Genomic DNA, 24170 nt, shown 5'->3' with positions numbered 1-24170 from the left:
ATATAATAATCAAAACACAAAACATAGAGAATAAAGAAAGAATATTAAGAGCTGCAAAGGAAAAAGGTCAAGTTACTTATAAAGGTAAACCTATCAGACTTACACCTGACTTCTCTATGGAAACCATGAAAGCCAGAAGGTCCTGGATAGATGTACTGCAGAAACTAAGAGACCATGGATGCAAGCCCAGACTACTATACCCAGCCAATCTTTCATTCACTATAAATGGAGAAAAGAAAATTTTCCAGGATAAAAACAAATTTAAACAATACATAGCCACAAATCCAGCCTTACAGAAAGTAATTGAAAGAAAATCACAAACCAAGGAGTCCAACAATGCCCACAATAACTCAGACATCTAATGACCCTTCACCAGCACAACTTGAAGAAGGGAAATACACAAACTCTACTACCAAAAAAAAAGAAAGAAAAAGAAAGAAAGAAAGAAAGAAAGAAAGAAAGAAAGAAAGAAAAAATGACTGGAGTTAACAACCACTGGTCATTAATATCACTTAATATCAATGGACTCAACTCACCTATAAAGAGACACAGGCTAAGAGATTGGATATGAAAACAGGATCCAACATTCTGCTGTTTACAAGAAACACACCTCAACCACAAAGACAGACATCTACTCAGAGTAAAGGGCTGGGAAAAGGTTTATCAAGCAAATGGACCTAAAAAACAAGCAGGTGTGGCCATACTAATTTCTAACAAAGTTTTTCAAACTAAAATCAATCAGAAGAGGTGGAGAGGGTCATTTTCTACTCATAACAGGAACAATTCATCAGGACAAAGTCTCAGTCTTGAATATCTATGCCCCTAATATAAAAGCACCCACTTATGTAAAAGAAACATTACTAAAACTCAAGGCAGTCACCAAGCCACACACACTAATAGTAGGAGATTTCAACACTCCTCTCTCATCAATGGACAGGTCAATCACACAGAAACCTAACAGAAAAATAAGAGGATTAAGGGAGGTAATGAATCAAATGGACTTAACAGACATCTATAGAACATTCCACCCAAATAGGAAAGAATATACCTTCTTCTCTACACCTCATGGAACCTACTCAAAAACTGACCACATACTCGGTAACAAAGCAAACTTACACAGTTACAAAAAAAAATATTAGTAACCACCTGTGTCTTATCAGATCACCATGAATTAAAGTTAGAATTCAACAACAATGCTATCCCCAGAAAGCCTACGAACTCATGGAAACTGGACAGTCAACTACTGAACCACACCTGGATCAAGGAAGAAATAAAGAAAGAAATTAAAGTCTTTCTTGAATTCAATGAAAACAAAGACTCAACATGCTCAAACCTATGGGACACTATGAAAGCAGTGCTAAGAGAAAAGTTCATAGCACTAAGTGCCCACTTAAAGAAAACAGAGAAAGCACACATTGGAGACTTAACAGTACACCTGAAAGCTCTAGAAAAAAAAAGAAGCAGACTCAGCTAGGAGGAGTGGAAGACTGGAAATAATCAAACTGAGGGCTGAAATCAACAAAATAGAAACACAGAAAACAATCCAAAGAATCAATGAAACAAAAAGCTGGTTTTTTGGAGAAAATCAACAAGATTGATAAACCCCTATCCAAATTAATCAAACAACGGAGAGAGAATACGCAAATTAACAAGATCAGAAAGGAAAAGGGAGACATAACCACAGACACAGAGGAAATTCAGAGAATCATTAAATCTTACTACAAAAGCCTGTATGCCACAAAATTGGAAATTGTAAAAGAAATGGACACTTTTTTAGATAAGCACCATATACCAAAGTTAAATCAGGACCAGGTGAACAATCTAAATAGACCTGTTAGTCGCAAAGAATTAGAAGTTGTTATAAAAAACCTCCCTACCAAAAAAAGCCCAGGTTCAGATGGCTTCAATGCAGAATTCTACCAGAACTTCCAAGAAGACCTAATACCTATACTCTTTAATGTATTTCACATTATAGAAACAGAGAAGTCATTGCCAAATTCCTTTTATGAAGCTGCAGTTACTCTGATACCAAAACCACACAAAGACCCAACCAAGAAAGAAAATTATAGGCCAATCTCACACATGAACATCAATGCGAAAATCCTAAATAAAATACTGGCAAACCGAATCCAAGAACACATTAGAAAAATTATCCATTATGATCAAGTATGCTTCATCCCAGGGATGCAGGGCTGGTTCATCATACGAAAATCTATCAATGTAATCCATCATATAAATAAACTGAAAGAAAAAACCATATAATCATTTCATTAGATGCTGAAAAAGCATTTGGCAAAATTCAACATCCCTTTATGATAAAGGTCTTAGAGAGATTAGGGATACAAGGGTCGTTCCTAACTATAATAAAAGCTATTTATAGCAAGCCGACAGCTAACATCAAATTAAATGGAGAGAAACTCAAAGCCATCATACTAAAATCAGGAACACGACAAGGCTGTCCACTCTCTCCATACCTCTTCAATATAGTTCTTGAAGTTCTAGTATTAGCAATAAGACAACATAAGGGGATCAAAGGGATTCAAATTGGAAAGGAAGAAGTTAAACTTGCATTATTTGCAGATGATATGATAGTGTACATAAGCAACCCCAAAAATTCCAGCAAAGAACTTCTACAGCTGATAAACACCTTTAGTAGCGTGGCAGGATACAAGATCAATTCCAAAAAATCAGTTGGCCTCCTACACACAAAGAATAGGGAAGCTGAGAGGGAAATCAGAGAAGCATCACCCTTCACCATAGCCACAAATGGCATAAAATATCTTGGGGTAACTTTAACCAAGGAAGTGAAGGAACTGTTTGACAAGAACTTTAAGTCTTTGAAGAAATAAATTGAGGAGGATACCAGAAAATGGAAGGATCTCCCTTGCTCTTGGATGGGGAGGATCAACATAGTAAAAATGGCAATTCTACCGAGAGCAATTTATAGATTCAATGCAATCCCCATTAAAATCCCATCAAAATTCTTCACAGATCTTGAGAGGACATTAATCAACTTTATATGGAAAAATAAAAGACCCAGGATAGCCAAAACAATCTTATACAATAAAGGAACTTCTGGAGGCATTACCATCCCTGACTTCAAACTCTATTACAGAGCTTCAGTATTGAAAACAGCTTGGTATTGGCATAAAAACAGAGAAGTCGATCAATGGAATCGAGTAGAAGACCCTGATTTTAATCCACAAACCTATGAACACCTGATTTTTGATAAAGGAGCTAAAAGTATTCAATGGAAGAAAGAAAGCATCTTCAGCAAATGATGCTGGCAGAACTGGTTGTCAACCTTTAGAAGAATGAAAATAGATCCATATGTATTGCCATGCACAAAACTCAAGTCCAAATGGATTAAAGACCTCAATATCAGTCTGAACACACTGAACCTGATAGAAGAAAAAGTGGGAAGTACTCTACAACATATGGGTACAGGAGATCAGTTCCTTCGTGTATCCCCAGCAGCACAGACATTAAGGACAACATTGAATAAATGGGACCTCCTGAAACTGAGTAGCTTCTGTAAAGCAAAGGACACTGTCACTAAGACAAAAAGGCAACCCACTGACTGGGAGAACATCTTCACCAACCCTGCAACAGACAAAGGTCTGATCTCCAAAATATATAAAGAACTCAAGAAACTAGACTTTAAAATGTTAATTAACCCAATTAAAAAACGGGGCACTGAACTGAACAGAGAATTCTCAACAGAAGAAATTCAAATGGCCAAAAGACACTTAAGGTCATGCTCAACCTCCTTAGCGATAAGGGAAATGCAAATTAAAACAACTTTGAGATACCATCTTACACCTGTCAGAATGGCTAAAATCAAAAACACCAAAGATAGCCTTTGCTGGAGAGGTTGTGGCGTAAGGGGTACACTCATCCATTGCTGGTGGGAATGTAAACTTGTGCAACCACTTTGGAAATCAGTGTGGCGATTTCGCAGGAAATTTGGGATCAACTTACCCCAAGATCCAGTAATACCACTCTTGGGAATATACCCAAGAGATGCCCTATCATATGACAAAAGCATTTGATCAACTATGTTCATAGCAGCATTGTTTGTAATAGCCATAACCTGGAAACAACCTAGATGCCCTTCAATGGAAGAATGGATGAAGAAAGTGTGGAATATATGCATATTAGAGTACTACTCAGCAGTAAAAAACAATGACATCGTGAATTTTGCATGCAAATGGATGGAAATAGAAAACACTGAGTGAGGTTCCCAGACCCAAAAAGATAAGCATGGGATGTACTCACTCATAATTGGTTCTAGCCATAAATAAAGGACATTGAGCATATAATTTGTGATCCTAGAGAAGCTAAATAAGAAGGTGAACCCAAAGAAAAACGTATAGTCATCCGCCTGGATAGGGGAAATAGACAAGATTGCAGGGCAAAAGCTGGGACCTTGCGGGTGAGGTGGCATGGGGCTAAGGGGAAATGGTGTGAGAAACGTGAGAAGGGGAGGATGCGGGGAGCTTGGGAGAATAGGATGGTTAGTATATAGGAAGGGTGGATATGGGAGCAGAGAAATATATATCCTAATTAAGGGAGCCATCTTAGGGTTGGCAAGAGACTTGACTCTAGAGGGGCTCCCAGGTGTCCAGGGAGATGTCCCCAGCTAGTACCTTGGGCAACTGAGGAAAGGGAACCTGAAATGACCCTATCCTATAGCCATACTGATGAATATCTTGCATATCACCTTAGAACCTTCATCTGGCGATGGATCGAGATAGAGACAGAGACCCAATTTGGAGCAATGGTCTGAGTTCTTAAGGTCCAAATGAGGAGCAGAAGGAGGGAGAACATGAGCAAGGAAGTCAGGACCACGAGGGGTGCACCCACCCACTGTGACAGTGGAACTGATCTATTGGGAGCTCACCAAGGCCGGTTGGACTGGGACTGAATAAGCATGGAATGAAACCGGACTCTCTGAACATGGCGGACAATGAAGGCTGATGAGAAGCCAAGGACAATGGCCCTAGGTTTCGATCCTAATACATGAACTGGCTTTGTGGGAGCCTAGCCTGTTTGGATGCCCACCTTTCTGGACCTAGTTAGAAGTGGGAGGACCTTGGACTTCTAGCAGGTCAGGGAATTTGGACTGCTCTTCAGTACCTAGAGGGAGAGAGGAGTGGGGAGAGGGGGAGGGGAGTGGGGGGCGGGAGGGAAATGGGAAAAGGGGAGGAGGCAGAAATTTTAATTTAAAAAGAATAAAATAAAGGAAAAAAAAGAGGCCATACCCACTTCAACAAAGCCATAGTTCCTAACAGTGAAACTCCCTTGGGACTATGGGATGATGGGGACCAATTATATTCAAACTACCAGTGTTTTTATGGGATTCCTGAGTTTTTAAAAGAGTATCTGTTTCTTGTGCCATCTCTTGGGCTCTTTCCCTTCTGTTTATTTTCTATAATTCCAATATGTCTTTGTTATATCATAGCATATCATCATATCATATCATATATAACATATTCCTTTAGAAGCTTGTTTGTTTTCTTATGAGAGAGAAAAAGGGGGATAGGTCTATGTAGGAATAGAGATTGGGAGGGACTGGGAGGAGTAGATGCAGCAGAAGCCATAATAAAGATATATTATTTAAGAAAAGTCTATTTTCAAAAAAAGAAAAAAAGATTTTTAAAGAAAAAAGAAAGAAAGAGAATGACCCAGTGAGAACAGACCAGCTCATTACCTACTATATCTATAAGACTGGGAACATTTTATTAGCATATTTTAATTGTGAAAAGTAATGCATTATGACCCATTCGTACATATAAACACTGTATCTTAATATATACAACTTTATTATTACTGTTACTTGACCTCTTCCCAACCCCACTGATCAACTTTCTCTTCCTAACTAGTCCCTCCTCTACTTTCTTGCTTTTTGTTTTTCTTCAGTGGAACATGGGTTGTTTGCATGAATATAGGCATCTTACCAATAGGTATACCACTGAGGAAAACATTTCTCTTCCAGTAACAATTGACTGTCAATGGGCCCCCAGAGAAAGGATGGAGCCTCATGGTTTTACACCCCTCCCCAGTCAACTATTAACTTGTTACAAATACACAGGGAAAGGTAGCCCTTGTGAGTGATATTGAGATATTGACTGACCCAAACTTAGCCAAGTCTTGTGCAGATAGTCAAAGTTACAATAATTTCATTAATACAATGGCAACGTCCTTTCTGAAGAGAAACACTCTACATTTCTGCATGGATTCCTTTAGCTTTTATTTGGTTTTTAAAATTTTACTGTCTCCCAATTCCTTAATTTCCCTGAATTTTGGAAGGAACTGTACATATGACTGAACATGACCGCCACTAATACATGGACAAAAATATTTCATAGGTCATTTAATAGATAAAATGTATCTATTTAGCAAAACAGTTGTAGCAATTTTTTCCTAGTGGGATTTTGACTTTCCCAATGTCTTCTTCAAATTCTTTCATAAGAGTAGTGATTCAATCACCGAGTTACTTCCTAAAACATAACCGCCTTGTAGTTTATGTTCCAGCATGTAAATGTTGGATAGCCACAAGCATTCAAACTTTTATAGGCATCCACAATTTTATGAATTGTAAAACTAAAGAGGATTTTTCTTTATATTTCTGTATATATTTTAATCACTTCTCTGTATTGGAAAAAAGTTATAATTGTTTGATTCTGAAGTGGCTCCTTCTATCTAAAATTTCACCCAGGGGAAATGTAAGCCAACATCTATTCATATTCCCAAAGCCTCACTGACAAACCAGGGAGTGAATCAACTCAAGTTCACTCTGGGGGAAGCAATGAATGTATTGAGCTTCCTTACAGAGCCCAGGAGAGGGATTAGTTACAAAGGTGTGGAAACTTTTCGTTCAACCATCTGCATCTGGATATACTCAAGAGGGATGGGAGCTTCCAATCTTGTCCTCTCTGGCTTCTGTACCCTATACCTACTCCCAAAATCCATGTACAATGTTACCAGGTATGGAGCAGTTACATATTCAGCTAAGAATATCATTCACTACTCTACTTCTCTATTTTGAGCTATAAACCATCAACCAGCTCCACTGAATGTTGTTTTGCAAGGGGGCTCCACTAAATGCCCCAAGACAGTAGTTGCTTAGCTCCTAGGAAAGTTACTCATGATACCCCCAGAGGATCATGTTTTGATCAGTTCTCATCCTGATAAATTAATTTGAAAGCTCTTGGAGCTGCATATGGTATAATCTGCCTGGTAGAAATAGGATAAGGGTATATTTTAAAGGCCCTACTTAACTTTTGATTCCAGTTCTACTGTCTCTGCTTCTTGGTGTATGTTACAGGGACACACTGCCAACACACTCCCACCAAAACAGACTGAAGATCTCCAGTAGACCTTCTATACCTTTGTGTGTTGAGGTCCCGTGTAACCATGAGCCAAGATAAACTTCCTCCTTTGTTTCTTTCAGGTCTTCTAATCACTCCAATGTAAAAATAAGTAAACAAAACATCAGTTTGAGAGAAACTGAATCACTATAGGGCAGAGACTAAGCCTGTGACCCTTAAGACTGTGTAGTCAGAGGTTGGTCATTTGTTTCCTGGCCACCCAGACCCAAAAATTTACACAGAAACTTTAATTACAATACTGCTTGGCCAATAGCTTAGGCTTCTTATTAACTAACTCTTACATCTTGAATTAACCCATTCATATTATTTTGTATTTGACCACAAGGCTTGTAGTTTACCAGTAAGGTTTCGGGGTGTCTGTCTTCTTCAGCAGCTACATGACATCTCCCTAACTTCACCTTCTTTTCTCTATCTCTGCTTGGAATTTCTGCCTTGCTTTATTCTCACCTGTCATAGGCCAAAACAGCTTCTTTATTCATTAACCAATAAAAGCAACACATAAAAAGGACTTCCCACATCAACTTTGGAGTTATATTGTGAAGGAATATGAAAAAGTTTGAAAATATAAGTTGGCAAAGTTTGAGAACGCTATTAGCCAAACTTAACAGATCACTCTGTTGGTAGATAAGACACTACAATAGAAATGCAGAACTTATTGGACCACTCATATTGGAGAGAAGATTAGAATACCAATAGAAAATTTGACTGCAACTGTGATTATAAGGTTCAGAGAAGAACAAGGACTCTATTTAGACTTAGAGCATTTGTGTTTCATTTTGCCATATAATCTGGTGACATGTTTCCTGTAGCCTGAAAGTTTTAAATCTCAGAGAAGTCAGTAATTTATTTGATAGAGAAAAACCTCAAGATAACATAACATTCAAGCTGATTATTGCTCACTTTTAGTAAGAGTTCAAGTGAGAATTGAAAGCAAAATCCTGGCCAGAAAAGTGTTCAGTTTGATTAGGAAAAGAGGGCAATGCAGTCAATCATGGATAAAGTGAAATTAGACAAAGTTCTTCTAATTTTCAAATCTGTACTTTGTGTTGGAATGATAAGAAAAGTACCCTGGGAATCAAAAAACAAACTCTAAAGTCCCTAGTGTAGAGAAATAAAAAATGCATTTACAAAGTTTTACTTTAAACTTTAAAAACATAGTACCTAAAAAGACAGAGATACAAGGGGTGACCTGAAGGAAAATGGTTATCTAAAACAAGTGGTCATTCCAGGTTCAGGTTGAGTAGACATCCAAGGTGACTATAGCCATGAAGGAAGACGGCCTGGCTACATTTCCTGCTAGTACACTGTACTGGTATAGTAAACTTGAGAATGCAACAGTTGTGGGATCCTTGAGGTTGCAGAAACTTTCTGTGAGCAATCCCCTGAGGCCAGACAATATAGTATTGGGGTCCCTGCAGGAAGCCCCTAAGTGGACAGTGCACAAAACTGTGAAGATGAAGCTGAAGTTGCCACAGACCCTCAAGTTCTTGCAAATACTAAGAACATGGGGTGTCCACTAAATAAGATTTCAGGTAATAAATGGAAGCCACACAAAATATATCTTACATGTACTGTAAATGTCAGGGTAATAAGATCAAGCCTGCCCCAGCCACTAGAATTTATATCATGGCATCATGATGTCAGATGCTGAATGTGAAGCTACACGATTGGTTGTTGGCCCTGCTATCTTTGTGTTTTACTTTGCTCCAAATTTTATTTGCTCTGCCATCATTTCATTTTCCTTTGCAACTGGAATATTTATTCTTTGCCATTGTATGGTGGAAATAAGTAATTTTCTCTTTGATTTTATAGAGGCTCACAATTAAGAAATTGCTTTGGTTTCCAAAGGAGCCTTTGAGCCTTTGCCAGCATTATAACAGTTAAGATAATTCTGTATTTTGCATTATGAAATGATTTTGAGCTTTGGGACTCAGAGGTAGAGTGTTATGGCTTGAATTTTCAATGTCCTCCAGAGATTTGTGCTTTGAATACTTTGTCCCTAGTTTGTAGCAATTATTTTTAGAGCCAGTCTGGTGGAAGGGTGTTCGCATATCTCAAAGTGTGGATATCTGGAGGTTATATCTACCTCCAGCTCCCTGCTTCCTGATCCACATCATGCGAACAAGAAGCTGCTGCAGCTTTTCAATGGCACAGAATGAGCTCTGTGCTGCCTTCCTTCAAAGTCTAAAACCTTTCCTTCCATAAGTTATTTCTAAAGTCTTTCCTTCCATAAATTATTCTTGTCTGATGATTTAGTCACAGTGATACAAACAAGAGTAGCCAACACAAGGGAAAGCAAAGTTGTTTTCATTGGTTTAAAAGCATGAGATAAAACATCTAATTCTGCTTTCTAGAATCAATATACCAGCTTTAGCAAAATGGAGCCTCCTCCATGATCCTCATGCCCTTTACTAATGATGCCTAGTTTTTCTCAACCCCTCCTCATGCACCCTTGCCACAGCTAATTTAGTATGTTCTGAATTCAGGTGGATTTTGTGCGTTACTCTTCTAGTTAATCTCATATTTGTAGAAGTTAATACCACCTGGTGGTGATTATTACAGCAAGATAAATGAGTATTTGGAGAATTCATTGTCACTGGAAAATATTTTTAAAATACAGCTGTTGCAAAACAGTCAGAATAAATCTGGTTTTGCTAAACTTAAATTGGGAAGCATCCCAGATGGTAAATCACTGAGACAGCCTCAATTACTCCACATGATTGTTGTATTTACAGTTAATATTTGTTTTATTTTAGCTCCATGTTAATTGACAAGGCTAGCTAAGACACAGTATATATTTTGAAACTGGATTTATGTTGGTTAGTACCTCAAGTTCAGCTATTTTACTGTGTGTGGAGACCACTTTTGATAAACTCCATAAGCAAAACACACACAAAAAAGTTTAGACAAATGTATATGAATATAACATAGGGGAACCTATATGTGACCAAACTAGGCTCTCTGAATGTGGGTGAGTGTTGTGTGGCTTGGGCAGTCTGTGGGGCCACTGGCAGTAGGAACAGGATTTATCCCTAGTACTTTAACTGACTCTTTTTTTATTATTATTTTTATTCTTTTTTAATTAAAATTTCCACCTGCTCCCCGTTTCCCATTTCCCTCCCCTCCTCCCAAATAATGCCCCCTCCCCCCAGTCCCCTCCCCCTATCCCCACTCCTCCTCCCCCCACACCATTCCCCCTCCCTCTCGATACTGAAGAGCAGTCCAAATTCTCTGCCCTGCGGGAAGATGAAGGTCTTCTATCTATGTCCAGGAAGGTGAGCATCTAAACAGGCTAATTTGGAGCTCATTCTTTTTGGAGGCATACCTTGCTCAGCCTACATATTAGCGAGAAGAACTTGGTCCTGCATCAAAAAGATGTACTAGATTTTTTTTGATTCCCCATGGGAAGCCTTACCCTCTCTGAGGAGTGGATGGGGGTGAGGTGGGTGGAAGGTAGAGGGAGCAAGAGGAAAGAAAGGAATGGGAACTGAGATTGCTGTGTAAAATGAGAGAAGATTATTTTTTAAAAAAATAATGAATTAGCCAGACAGTGGTGGCACATACCTTATATCCCAGCACTCAGGAGGCAAAGGCAGGCAGATCTGAGTTTCCAGCCAGCCTGATCTATAACAGCTAGGTCCAGGACAGGCATCAAAGGTACACAGAGAAACCTTGGCTCAAAAATAATAATAGTTAATTAAAAACAAAACAAATACAAACAATCAAACAAAAATGTGATGATTCATTCTTTTCCATTGATCAAACAAACCTGAAATTATCTTCCAAATGCTTTGCATATAAAGGTTACTAAATAGCTAAAAATCAAGGAGGCTTCCTTCTTTATAACACATTTGGGAAGATTTAGCAGACCTGATTTCTTATAATGTTTTTTCATTACCATGGCACTGTGATTTCTGTGAAGGCTCCACGCTGCCTCTTCCTCCACAGCTGCTCATTCCACAGGCTTTCATGTGCAAATTGGCAAAATTGCTTTCACCTGGGAACATTTGGAAGTCATTTCTTTATCTTCCTTAAGGAATATTTTTTAAAGACCTAGAACCAAACTGACATGACTACTGTGTAATTGGAGATTACTCTTTCTTTTCCAGTCACCCTGATCGGAAAAATCAAACAAAAACTATATTAATTACAACACTATTTGTCCAATTAGCTCGGGCTTCTTATAACTAACTCTTAAATCTTAAATTAACCCATTTCTATTAATCTATGTAGTGCTATAAGATTGTGGTCAACTGGTAAGGTTTTCTGTTGTCTTTTTCCTTCAGCAGCTACATGACATCTCCTTGACTCTGCCTAATCTCTCTATGTATATCTGTCCAGATTTCCCACCTGGCTTCACTCTACTAAGCCATTGGCCAAACCAGCTTTATTCATTATCTAATAAAAGCAACACACACACAGCAGGACATCCCACATTGCTACTGTATAAGGTAATTTTAATAGAGCACTTTAGTGGCCAATTTCTAGGACTGTCTTCTAAGTGTATTCACTTAGACCACCACACTTTGTCAATTGAAATTAGATCACTGTCTTTTAAGAAAGTGATTTCTGTGTGTTTGTGTGTGTGTGTGTGGTATCTGTACGTGCATGTGTGTAAATGTGTTTATGTATATGTATGTCTGTTTATGTGGATATATGTATGTCTGTATGTTTGTGTGTATACATATCTATATGTGTTTGTGCATGTGTATTGAATATAAAGAACTATCTCATTATATAAGGTATTTTCACAGTCCCATTGAACCTGCACAATGTGTTAATTTTAGATGCTTAGAAGTTCTTTGCTGACTGCAATGGGCATGTGGATGTTTCTTTTCCAGGTTATCCTCTCTGTTAGCAAACTGAGGGGTTAGTCATTCTGGTCTATTAGTTGTGATAAAGGTTAACTTCTAAACCTTGTTCTAAATGTAGCTCTTCTCGTATTTCCTTCAATAAGCAAGAGACACTTAACAAAAATTCCAAATTTAATAAAAAAAAGTGAACATCTGTAAAACTACAGAATTTTCCATACCAGACCTGAAAGGTCTGCTGCACACTTTTGATGTCCACCTCACTAACATAAAAGACAGCAGATGACACATTTTCTGCCTTTGATGTCTTAAAATAAATGAGAAGAATTCTCATGGCTTTTTTCCCTCCAGGTGCTTCATATAACACCCCTAACAGACCCCTTTGGCTGTCCTCACTTACTAGTCTTGCTGCTGTGAAAGCCAAAAAGAATTATGTGCCCTAGCTATGGTCCTTCTCTGAGCAGCAGAGAAGAGATGGTATGTGAAGGAAGTAGTAACTATACAGTCTTCCCCCGCCACAGAGCAGGGAGCTAGAGTGATGCCAGTGTATCCTGTTCTGACATTCAACACCTCAGCATGACTTCCTTATTGGTCATCAGAAAATAAAACTCATGTGAAACTAAACAGCAATCCACAAGGAGGTCCTTCAGCTGGTCTTGATTTGGGGATGGAGATCTTGGAGCCACTGTCTTTGATGAGTTATAGTATTGATAAAGATGCCATTTAGTCAATAAAATCTCATAGAGAGAAGCCTCAACAAGTCAGTGTTATAAGGTCCAAAGCAAACCCCCAACATGGCAGTGTTGATTACAATGTCCTAAACAGAAAGATTTTGACTGAAAAAACAGAAGGATTGTTATTGAGTAAACTGAAGCCTAAAGTTGGATTCCTGTTTGTTAGGGACCTCTCTTACTCAGCCTTAGTCCAGGAAGGGCATCTTGTCCCTGGTCATCTGATCATTCTGTATTAGCTCAAGGACACCTACCATACTTATAAAATCTACTTGGTTTTCAATCATTCTGTGTCTCTCTGACCCACAAAAGATAGCCTAGGCAGTTTGAGCCCCAGCAAATCTTTCTACTCATGTAGTGGTCTAGTTAGGTTATTTCAGCATGAGGGCTTACAGTAAATAGTGAAGTTTGTTACTATCTGTCCTGTGAAATCAGATGCAGTGAAACCACACTATGGCCATTATGGAAATCTGCAATGTGTGTGTGTGTGTGTGTGTGTCTATATTTTTGGTGTTTTTGTATCTGTGTGGCTAGCATCTGTATGTATTAGCTTACCCACTTGGCAATGTGGTAATAACAATATAGCCATAGATACACGATGCTTAAAAGTTGTATGTGAAGCATGAAAAGTAGTTTTTACCCAAGGACATAAAAATGGAAAAAAACAAGTAAATAACCACAGCCTCCTTTCAAAGTTAAGTACTTCTATGTTGGGGTCATGCATCATATGGTGATGCCCAAGATTAAAGATACGCTTCAATGAACCACACCTAGCATGCTTCATGCTTATGAAGCTGTTCCTCTTGATTGCTTTTCATCTGGGTTGTAAAGTGAATGAGCTGGCAACCGACATTGATTAAGTGCAAGAGAGCCATGTTTTACCGTGACAGCTGCTAGGCCTCTGTCAACAAATCAATGTATTTTTCCCTTTTCATCTTAACTCTCCTGTTAGCATCCTGCTGTTACTGGAGACGAAAAACATCTCTGTAACTGTCTGCTGATTGACCACTTTCTGATTTGCCAATCACATAAAGTGCTTTTCTTTGACAGAAAAGACTAACCTTTCATTCTAAGCACTTTTTGTGAACAAATAGTAAAATTTCCTAGTATTCTCTGTAATCAGACTGTTGGGGCTGTGATTTAGAATCATAGATAGTTAGGAAGTAGAAGAACACACCCTGTTCATCCAATGCACTCAAGATGTTTTAACAGGGTTACACAGTGTGCCTCAGCTCGCTGGATTAGGTAGTCATTCTGAATGGTATTTCACACACACACACACACACACACACACACACACACACGAGTACATTTTGCTATGTACAACAGCAAGATTTTGTTAAAGATGACGTCCCTTGGCAGTGGAAGATCATTGGAAACAAGAGATGTGACTAGAAGGTGATAAATCGAGAGACAGTAACTCTGAGCTGAAGTGGGCCTTTCACAGATATACTGCTTAGTGCAGCAGTTATCTCATGACTTCTATCTATAGTGGTGAGGCTTGATATTTAGGCCTGAACTTGCCTAAGTAGAATGACCATATAGGACAAACTTATGTGGAATAAGAAAATTACTACTTGGTGAAGAGATAGGAAACTCTAGAACTTTTCAATGAAAAGTATATTTTCATATGCTTCTGTTTTGCATTTTAACCTCATAATCAAACAAATAACTGGGCTGGAACATTTTCTTCCTCTTCAAACCATTTTGTTATTATTGTCAGTAAAGTCTGTGAGTCCTTTAGGGACTTTTTAAAGTCCTCTCTTCTCCTGTAGTTTCAATTGGAAGGATCTCAAAGCTTTGAGTTACTCTTCTATCTTCTTACCCACAGTTTACAGGAATTATTTAAAGAGTTTCAGTATCTGCTGCTATAAATTACTTTCCCTGCCCTTTGCTTACCTTGCATAAGAGTCTGGGAAAATTATTTTTGAAGTTTTTATGATTGAACATTTCAAACTTACAGAATAGTAATGAAAATAGTGAAATATTCTCATGAACCCACCCACCAGTTTCAGCAGTTTACAATTCATGACTACAATGATGTGATTTACAAGAGTGTGGACTGACCTTTGCTTTGACTGCTGGTACTGAACTCTGCAACATCTTGAAATTTTCTAAGAGATAAGAGGTAAAAGAGAAAGGTAAAAATGTTGTTATTCATAAAAAGCCCTCTCAACCACATCTGAGTTTCAGAAAACCTCTAGGAAACCAAAAGGTGCCAGGAGAATCACATGGCCATATGAAAGCAGGGTCTTTCAACACTATTATTTCCTCTAGTATTACGAGGACTATGGATTTATTCTGTCAGTGTTGACTGATATCTTAATCAATTATGATTACATGATGAAATATAGTTGAGAACTCAAAGGATACCAGAGAGTTCTGGGGTATTATTGTAGGTTTCTCAAAAGTGGTGTACCAGTAGAGAACATGTAGAGACACATTCTCTCCAAAAAACTTGTCCTATATGTTACATCTTCCTGTTACTGAGTTATATCATGTTTAATAAGCAATCTCACCAGCAAATTCATTTTCTACATTTTGTGAGTCATGATAGCTGAAAATACACATGGTAGCTACATCTTTGGTTCACAACTAACACTGCAGTTTTGTAAGATTAGTCCTTAATCCATGGTATTTGGTGCTATCTCCAAATAGTAAGAACTGACTTCAATTATATAACACCAAATATGTACCTCAAAAGAAGTAGGAAATTGCTTAGGGCATGAGTGACACATTTGGTAGCCAGAAGCATTTTGTGAGTAGGAAGAGAGTGATGATAATGGTTTATAATGGTCAATTTGGCTCCACCTTTAACACTTACCTACTCATATTGAAGCAAATCCTATACACCATAGCATTTAAATTTTAGAGTTACCAAGATAGGAATCCTTTTAAAAATCTAATTCAGAATGTTACCACAGTTAAAATTTGACTACACTTTCTTAAAATCAGAAATTCTGTTAAAATCCTCTCTACTGTAATTTTTTAATTTTCAATTTGAATCAAGACTTAACATATATACACATGGATTATAACTATTTTCCCATCTCTGAAATATCTTATTCTTTAAATGTTTATTTCTTCTTCTTCTTCTTCTTCTTCTTCTTCTTCTTCTTCTTCTTCTTCTTCTTCTTCTTCTTCTTCTTCTTCTTCTTCTTCTCCTTCTCCTTCTTCTTTCTTCCTCCTCCTTTTCCTCCTCCTCCTCTTCCCCTCTACTTCACTTCCCCCTCCCCCTTCTTCTCCTCCCCCTCCTCCTATTCTTACCTTAAATTGTAAGCCTTCAGAAAATGACTTTCTTTTTAAGTCTGTTTATTTATAACAGCATTTCCATTGTTATTGGTGTAAATCTAAGCTGCCCCTTCTCAAAGACAACAGTCCAGACAAGAATGGTAGACAAAGACCATTTACTGAAAGGCTGACAATCTTAAGAAGACAGAATATCTTCCCAAAACTCCATCTTGGCCAGTTTAAGCGTTCTCAGAACCTTCATAGCAAGAGAAAGGATGAGCAGAAAAGGAAGCCAATGGGGACATGCGTCTTCTATTTCATTTATTTTGTTGGAGCATGGGAGGAGATCCTGTATCCCTGTGGCTATATCCTGTAGATCTTCTGCAACTTTTACTGAAAATAAAACCTCACTATAATTTTCATGAAGTATGTTAAGAGAAGTAAGTAAAGCCTAAGTGGGGGTGCTACAAAGGTCTTCAAGTGTTATTAGTTTCCTGAATTAAAAAAAAAAAGAACATCATGTGGGTGTTACTATTTTAATCATAATGGGGTTTCACTATGAATTTAAAATTCTGAGTCAAAGGGAAGGGTTTAAATCTTGCAAAAGGGTTGGGAAAGGAAAGTGCAAAGATGAGGAAAAAGGGATAGGTCACACCAGCAACTCCACAACATCCTTAACATATCAGTTTTCTAGGTGCTTTCTACAAAGCAATGGCTATATCTAGAGGATTGATGCATTTTTGGTTCAATATTTAATACAAGAAATCTATAGACTCGAGCACAGGATTGTTAGGAACAAGCTTGCCCTACTTGACTCAAAGTACTGATTTGTTAGACTTCATTTTATTCTGAGATGCTCCATTTTTACCAGCAGTATTTGACTACAACATATTTGGTACAAATTCAGAGGCAAGATGACTTAGGACTCTGTCATATAAATGAACAACAACACCTGCCCAATATCACCCACAGGCACAGACTGACAAATAACTTACTCCTAAAAGTAAAAAGATGCCACTATATACATTTATCAATGACAATTAGACCCACACTAGTCTATAGACGTATTAGAATTATACCAGAAAAACAAGGCCCCAGACCTATCAATTATATCACATAAAGGGAGACTACAAAATCCTCATCTGTACCCATAAAGAATGGGGCAACTACCACTGTCATGGTGATGCCCCCTCTAGCCTACAGTCTGACCACCTGGAGCTGATGTCATATGACTGACAGGCAGAGAAATCTTGACTGGTTCAGTAGCTTCAGCTTGGCTCAGTCCCCCATTAATGCAGTATTTGAATGGCATCCATTTGAACCCTATCCTGTCCTTCATGTCTTTGACTTCCACAGTTGTGATCACATGTCTGCAGCTCAAATGATCCCTGAAATTTACCTGAACTCTGCCCCTGAAACTTGTTTCTGCAGAAGCAACTGTAGTAACAGTTCTCTAAAAGATATCATTATTCATCTTCCTGAAGAAACTTTGTATACAAATCAGTTCTCTGCTTCTGCCTTTCAGAAAGATTCTTTGAAAGTCATGAACACTTCTATGGATTCTAACATTTAGTAGTCATGTACAACCCATGTGTACATACATGTAAATGTGTAGCCTGCAATGTGAAAGTTAAGCAGCTGGGCACACTTCTGAGAATATTCTCCTTTTTATTTATTAGATTTTTTTTTTAAAAAAATACCAATCCAAGTTCCCATTCCTCCCCTCCTTCCATTCCCTCCACACACTTTGCTACCCTACCCCCCACTAATCCTCAGAGAGGGTAAGGTACATTGCTTTGTGGAAGGTTCAAAGCCCTTCCTGCTATATCTAGGCCGAGTAAGGTATACACCCAAAGAGAACAGGATCCCAAAAAGTCAGCACATGCAGTAGGGATACATTTTGGTACCTCTGCCAGTGGCCCCTCAGTCTGCCCCAGCCATGCAACTGTCAACCACATTCAGAGAAATTAGTTTGGTCTTATGCTTGTTCCAACTGGAGTTGGTAAGCTCCCTTTAGCTCAGGCAAACTATTTCAGTGGGTGAACCCATCATGGTCTTGACCTCCTTGCTCATATTCTCATTCCTTCCACTCTTCACTGGACTTTGGGAGCTCAGGCCAGTGCTCCGAAGTGGGTCTCTGCCTGTTTTGATCAGATGCTGGATGAAGGCTCTATGGTGATATTTAAGATAATTATCAGTCTGACTACAGGGCAAGTCAAGTTCAGGACCCTCTCCTCTATTGCCAAGGGTCCTAGGTGGGGTTTTCCTTGTGGATTCTAGAGCTAGCCCTATAATGGCTCCCTCAATCAAGCTATCTCTCTCCTTGCTGTCATCTCTGTCCTTCCTCCATCTCAACCATCCCATTCCCTCAAGTTCTCCTCCACATTCCCCTTTACCCTCCTCTTCTTCTACCCTCCCCTCCCCCTAATGCCCATGCTTCCAACCCAGTCAATCCTATCCATTTCTAATTTCCAGGTGGGTCTCTATATATTTTCTTTGTGTTCACCTTATTACTTAGCTTCTTTAGGATCATGAACTATAGGCTCAATGTCCTTTGTTTATAGCTAGTGTCCACTTATGAGTGAGTACATACCATATTTACATTCTTGGGTCTGGGTTACCTCACTCAAGACGGTGTTTTCTTATTCCATCCATTTGCATGCAAAATTCAAGATGTCATTTTTTTCCCATTGAGTAGTACTCTAATGTGTAAATGTGCCACATTTTCTTTATCCATTCTTAGGTTGAGAGGCATCTGGGTTGTTTCCAGGTTCTGGTTATTAAAAATAATGCTACTACAAACATAGTTTAATAAATACTTTTGTAGTATGATTGAGCATCTTTTGGGTGTAGCCCAAGAGTAGTATGGCTGGATCCTGAGGTAGGTTGATTCCCAATTTTCTGAGAAACCGCCACACTAATTTCCAAAGTGGTTGCACAAGTTTGCATTCCTACCAGCAATGGATGAGTGTTTCTTGTTCTCTACATCCTCTCCAGCCTAAGCTATCATTAGTGTTTTTTTATCTCAGTCATTCTGACAGGTGTAAGATGGTATCTCAGAGTTGTTTTGATTTGTATTTCTCTGATAACTAAGGATGTTGAACATTTCTTTAAGTATCTTTTGGCCATTTGAGATCCTTCTGTTGAGAATTGTGTTTAGTTCAGTACACCATTTTTTAGTTGGGTCACTTGGAATTTTAATGTCTAATTTTTGGAGTTCTTTTTTTTTATTTTTTTTATTTTTTTTCTTTTTTTATTATTAATTAATTTATTTAATTATTAAAGATTTCTGCCTCTTCCCCGCCACCACCTCCCATTCCCTCCCCCTCCCCCAATCAAGTCTTCCTTCCTCCTCAGCCCAAAGAGCAAGCAGGTTTCTCTGCCCTGTGGGAGGTCCAAGGACCACCCACCTCCATCCAGGTCTATTAAGGTGAGCATCCAAACTACCTGGGCTCCCACAAAGCCATTACCTGCAATAGGATCAAGAACCCATTGCCATTGTTTTTCAGTTCTCAGTAGTCCTCATTGTCCATTATGTTCAGCGAGACCGGTTTTGTCCCATGCTTTTTCAGACCCCGGCCAGCTGGCCTTGGTGAGTTCCCGATAGAACATCCCCATTGCCTCAGTGTGTGGGTGCACCCCTCGCAGTCCTGAGTTCCTTGCTCGTGCTCACTCTCCTTCTGTTCCTCCTTTGGATCGTGAGACTTCAGTCCAGTGCACCAATGTTGGTCTCTGTCCCTGTCTTCTTTCATCGCCTGATGAAGCTTAATATTCAGGGGGATGCTTATATGTTTTTCTTTGGGTTCACCTTCTTATTTAGCTTCTCTAGAATCACGAATTATAGTCTCAATGTCCTTTATTTATGGCTAGAAACCAAATATGAGTGAGTACATCCCAATGATAGCCTCTGCTGGAGAGGTTGTGGAGAAAGGGGCACTCTCATCCATTGCTGGTGGGAATGCAAACTTGTGCAACCACTTTGGGAAGCAGTGTGGCGGTTTCTCAGGAAAGTCGGGTTCAACCTACCTCTCGACCCAGCAATACCACTATTGGGAATATACCCAAGAGATGCCCAAACATACAACAAAAGTATATGCTCAACTATGTTCATAGCAGCATTGTTTGTAATAGCCAGAACCTGGAAACAACCTAGATGTCCTTCAATGGAAGAATGGATGAAGAAAGTATGGAATATATACATATTAGAGTACTACTCAGCAGTAAAAAACAATGACTTCTTGAATTTTGCATACAAATGGACAGAAATAGAAAACACTATCCTGAGTGAGGTAAGCCAGACCCAAAAAGAGGAACATGGGATGTACTCACTCATATTTGGAGTTCTTTATATATTTTGGAGATCAGTCCTTTGTCTGATATGGGATAAGTGAAGATCTTTTCCCATTCAGTAGGCTGCCTTTTTGTCTTATTGCCTGTGTCCTTTGCTTTACAGAAGCTCCTCAGTATCAGGAGTTCCCATTTATTTATTGTGTACTCTCATTGTCTATGCTACTTAGGAAGTGGTCTCCTGTGCCCATACATTGAAGACTACTTCCCACTTTCTCTTCTGTCGGGTTCAGTGTGGTCAAATTTATATTGAGTTCTTTAATCCATTTGGACTTGAGTTTTGTGCATGGTGATAAATATCGATCTATTTTCACTTTTCTACATGTTGACATCCAATTATGCCACCACTATTTACTGAAGATACTTTCTTTTTTCTATTGAATAGTTTTAGCTTCTTTGTCAAAAATCAGGTTTTCATAGGTGTGTGGATTAATATTTGGGTCTTTGATTTGATTCCATTGGTCAAACTCTGTTTTTATGCCAATATCAAATTGTTTTCATTATTGTAGCTCTGGAATAGGGCTTAATGTCAGGGATGGTGATGCCTCCGGAAGTTCCTTTATTGTACAGTACTGTTTTGGCTATCCTAAGTTTTTTGTTTTTCCATATGAAGTTGATTATTGTTCAAGGTCTGTGAAGAATTGTGTTGGGATTTTGATAGGAATTGCATGGAATCTATAGATTGTGTTTGATAGGATTGCCATTTTGTTGACCCTACCTTTCCAAGAGCATGGAAAATGTTTCCATTTTCTGGTATGTTTCTCAATTTCTTTCTTTAGAGACTTAAAGTTCTATTCAAATATGTCTTTCACTTCTTTGGTTAGTGTTACCCCAAGATATTTTATGTTATTTGTGGTTATTGTCAAAGGATATGTTTCTCTGATTTCCCTCTCAACTTCTTTATCATTTGTGTATAGGAAGATTCATGATATTTTTGAGTTGATCTTGTATCTTGCCACATCACTGAAGGTATTTATCAGCTGTATGAGTTCTGTGGTAGAGTTTTTGGGGTTACTTATATACACTATTATATCATCTGCAAATAACAAAAGTTTGACTTTTTTCTTTCCAATTTGAATCCCTTTGATCTCCTTTTGTTGTCTTATTGCCAAAACTTCAAGAACAATGTTAAAGAGATGTGGAGAGACAACCTTGTCTTCTTTCTGATTTTAGTGGAATTACTTTGAGTTTCTCTCCATTTAATTTGAGGTTGGCTGTCGGCTTGCTATATATTGCTTTTATTATATTTAGATATGTTACTTATATCCCTGATATCTCCAAGACTCTTATCATGAAGGATTGTTAGATATTGTCAAATGCTTTTTCAGCATCTAATAAAATGATCATACGGTTTTTTCTTTCAGTTTATTTATATGATGGATTTACATATATTGATAGATTTTTATATGTTAAACCAGCCATGCATCTTTGAGATGAAGCTGACTTGATCATGTGTAGAAGGAGCGTTCCTGCCACCCAGCTCCCGGCCATGTGGCTAGCTTATGCCCTGAAATAACAACACACAAATTGTATTTTTTTAAACACTGCTTGGCCCATTAGTTCTAGCCTCTTATTGGCTAACTCTCACATCTTGATTAACCCATTTTTAATAATCTGTGTAGCATCACAAGGTGATGGTTTAGAGGGAAGGATCTTAACCTGCGTCCATCTTGGAGAGGAGAGCTACAATGTCTGCTGCACTGCCTTCTTCCTCCCAGCATTCTGTACTGTCTTCCCCGCCTACCTAATTTTCTGTCCTATCAAAGGGCCAAGGCAGTTTCTTTATTAACCAATGAAATAACACATAGAGGACCCTCCTCCATCAATCATGGAGGATGATATTTTGTTTTTGATATGTTCTTAGATTTGGTTTGCCAGTATTTTATTGAGAATTTTTGCATCCATATTCATGAGTGAGGTTGATCTCTAATGCTCTTTCTTGGTTGAGTCTTTGTGTGGTTTTGGTATCATGGTAACAGTAGCCTCATAAAAAGAGTTTGGCAATGCCCCTTCTGTTTCTATTATGTGGAACACTTTGAGGAGTATAGGTATTAGCTCTTCTTGGAAGTTCTGGTAGAATTCTACAGTAAAACCATCCAGCCCTGGCTTTTTTTTTTTTTTTTTTTTTTGGTAGGTTTTTGATGATAGCTTCTATTTCCTTTTAGTTTATAGGTCTATTTAAATTGCTCTCCTGGTCTTGATTTAATTTTGGTATATGGTATCTATCTAAAAAATTGTCCATTTCTTTCATATTTTCCAATTTTGTGGAGTCTAAGGTTTTATACTATGACCTAATGATTCACTGAATTTCCCCAATGCCTGTTGTCTGTCCCCCTTTTCATTTATGATTTTGTTAATTTGGATGTTCTCTCTCTGTCTTTTGATTAGTTTGGATAAGGGTTTGTCTATCTTGTTGATTTTCTGAAAGAACCAGCTCTTTGTTTTATTGATTCTTTGAATTGATTTCTTTGTTCATATTTTGTTGATTTTAGCCCTCAATTTGATTATTTCCTGTCTTCTACTCTTCCTTGTGTGTCTATTTCTTTTTGTTCTAGACCTTTCAGATGTGCTGGTAAGTCACTAATGTGAGCTTTCTCTGTTTTCTTATGTGGGCACTTAGTGCTATGAACTTTCTTCTTAGCACCACTTTCATGGTGTCCCATAGGTTTGGATATATTGTGCCTTAATTTTTGTTGAATTCAAGGAAGTCTTTAATTTCTTTATTTCTTCCTCGACTCAGGTGTGGTTCAGTAGTTCACTGTTCAATTTACATGAGTTTGTAGGCTTCCTGAGAATATTATTGTTGTTAAATTCTAACTTTAATCCATGGTGATCCGATAAGATACAGGGGATTACTCCAATTATTTTGTATTTGTGGATGTTTGCTTTGTTACTGAGTATGTGATCAATTTTAGCAAGGTTCCGTGAGGTTCTTTTATGTTTGGTTGAAATGTTCTATAGATGTCTGTTAAGTCCATTTGATTCATGACATCTGTTAGTTCTCTTATTTCTCTGTTAAGTTTCTGTATGGTTGACCTGTTCATTGGTGAGGGTGGATTGTTGAAGTCTCCTACTATTAGTGTGTGGGGATTGATGTACAATTTAAGTTTTAATAATGTTTCTTTTACATATGTAGGTGCTCTTGTATTGGGGCATTGATGTTTAGGATTGAGACTACATCTTGATTAATTGTTCCTGTTATGAGTATAACTGTCCTTCTCTATCTCTTCTAACTGATTTCAGTTTGAAATCAATTTTGTTAAATATAAGGATAGCTACACCCACTTGTTTCTTAGGTCCATTTAATTGGAAAACCTTTTCCCAACCCTTTACTCTGAGGTAGTGTCTATCTTTGCGGTTTAGGTGCATTTCTTGTATACAGAAGAAGGCTGGATCCTGTCTTCATATTTATTCTGTCAGCCTGTGTCTTTTTATAGGTGAATTGAGTCCATTGATATTAAGTAATATTAATGACCAGTGGTTGTTAATTCCAGTTATTTTTTGGTAATGCATTTGTGTGTTTCCTTTCTTTGGGTTATATTGGTGGGGGGTTATCAGATGTTTGTGTTTTTGTGGGTGCAGTTAGCTTCCTTGGGTTGCGGTTTTTCTTCTAGTGCTTTCTGTAAGGCTGATTGTGTGGATACGTATTGTTTAAA

The sequence above is a fragment of the Chionomys nivalis genome, chromosome 11 (genome assembly GCF_950005125.1).
Source record: "Chionomys nivalis chromosome 11, mChiNiv1.1, whole genome shotgun sequence".
NCBI classification, from domain to species: Eukaryota; Metazoa; Chordata; class Mammalia; order Rodentia; family Cricetidae; genus Chionomys; species Chionomys nivalis.
The sequence above is the reverse complement of the archived record's forward strand: the minus strand, read 5'-3'. Positions refer to the sequence as shown.